The sequence below is a fragment of the Papio anubis genome, chromosome 8 (genome assembly GCF_008728515.1).
Source record: "Papio anubis isolate 15944 chromosome 8, Panubis1.0, whole genome shotgun sequence".
Lineage (NCBI taxonomy): Eukaryota > Metazoa > Chordata > Mammalia > Primates > Cercopithecidae > Papio > Papio anubis.
In genome coordinates this window covers 26,527,893-26,530,144 of record NC_044983.1, presented here as the reverse complement: position 1 = coordinate 26,530,144, position 2,252 = coordinate 26,527,893, and positions in this window count along the sequence as shown.

Here is a 2,252-nt window from a genome sequence, read left to right as displayed (position 1 = left end):
GGGGAGCTCACGCTAGGCTCCCACCGGCACGGAGGAGCCCAGGGCTGAGCTAAGCCAAGCCCCCACCTAATGTCACTGCCCCTAACTAGGCCACTCAAGGGGTGGCTCTACCTGCCCTGGGCCAGGTCAGGAGGCATTTCCACAGGTGCCCACAGCATGGTGCGATGGAGAGTGCTGAGACTCAAGGCTCAGATGGAAGTGTCTGAAATTCGGCTGTACAGTCAGAGCAAGGCACATCTCTTTGTGAACCTCAAGTCCTCCTTCTGGAAAACGAGTCTAACACTGCCCAGGATGGTTGTGAGTAGAAAAAGGAGATTCCGTTTGAATCTGCAACACACGAGGCCCTTAATGAATGTGCTGCATCCTCCCTCTCCTCTCAGCCCCCTTTTCACACTAATTAGTACCACCTGGATCTAGAAATCCCATATCAGTGTCTGGTGTCACAACAGAGAGCTTTTAAAGCTTCTGCACCTTAGGGTGCCACTACCGAGTGCCCTGGAGGCTCAGAAGCTCTGGAAGCTTCCCTGTCCCTTACTGCAGAGCCTCCTTGTCTTCTGCAGCCGCTGGAGGTTGTGGGCTGCAGGAAGGGAGCTCACAGGCTGAAGGCACAGGCTCAAGGGTTTAGCATCCTTGGGGACCCCACCTTTCCTTACCTTAGGTGAATTGCACCATGACCCTGTCCTTAGTTTTCCGAAGAGGGTCTAAAATATTCTAGAATCCCAGGATTTGAACCTGTGTCGTCCAAGGAGCTCAAGCACTCTCATATGGTGAGTCCAGCTCTCTTGTCTACCCACGACTGGGTGGAGAAGGATTGAGGGAAGCATCTGCCCTGACTGTGAAGGGTATAGGGTTTCTTTTTGGGGTAATGGTAATGTTCTGGAATTAGATTGTGGTGATGGTTGCACAACATAGCAAGAATACTAAAACCCACCAAATTATATGCTTTAAAATGGTGCATTTTATGTTCTGGGAATTACATCTCAATAAAAAGAAAATAGGTAGAAAGACAGCAAACATCTGCTCAGGTTAAGAGCAACAGGTTCTGAGAATAAAATGTCCCTTCCATCTGTGTTCACAGCAAAAGGGCTCAGGAGACCAGCATACTCACAGTTCTTCACTTAGATCTCTGTTGCCCAAACCTTACACTGCAGGTCACAGCTAACATTATGGACCCTTTGGGAAACTAGCATGTTCACTGAATGACATGGGGTCACTTTTGCATCCTGATGTACTTCAGGGTCTCAGACCTGGATCCTGATTTCATACATGATGCGGCAGATACTGGTGGCTGCCTACTCAATCCCCATTCCCCTGTTCTTCCTTACTAAACGGTACCCTTGATTTTAATCTAGGCATCAATGCACTGAGCTAAAAGACTACATTTCCCATTGGTCAAGGGTTGCCAATGAGCATTAAGCTGCAGGTCCTTGGGTGGGGCTTCCAGGAAAGCTCTTTTAAAGGGGGTCAACTCGCTAAAGGCCTCTCTCTCTTCTTTGCCCTCCCTCCATCCTGCCTGGGACACAAATGTGATGGCTGGAGCTCTAGCAGCTATCTTGGATTACGAGATGAGACAACTTTGAGGATGGAAGCAATGAGTAAATATGATGGAACATAAAGATGGAAGGATTTTGGGTCCCTCATGACTAATGGAGTGGCCATATCAATGTTGGACTTCCAAACTTTAACCTTTTTTTTTTTTTTTTTTTTTTTTTAAAAACCCAAACCTTTATTTCAAATGTCAGTCAGGATTCAGTTACCTGTTGCTGCATAACAAGCCACATCAAGGCCAGAGGCTTAAAACAACAGACCACATATTTGACTCATGATTCTACAGATTGGGAATTTTAGCTAGGCTCAGCAGGGCAGTTCTTCTGGTCTCAGCCTGACTCCCTTCTGCACCTGCAGTTGGACTCAGAAGGTTGGCTGGGTGTCAGCTGGGGACCTTGGTTCTCTTGCACGTGTCTTATCCTTCATGGGTCTCTCACATCCCTTCAGCATATTAGCCTGGCATGGCCTCATGGCAAACCTGAGGTGAAAGCACAAGCAAATACAATCAAGCAAGGGAACAATCACAAGCACATGGAACCTCTTGAGACCTAAGCTTGGAGTTGGCAGTCCATTGCTTTTGCTACATTTGTTGGCTAAGGCCAGTTGCAAGGCTGTCCAGAGCCAGGCTGGGTGGAGACTACGAAGTCCCAGGATAATAGAGGGTGGCTATGCAGAAGCCATTCATTGGAGGCATTGGAAACGTT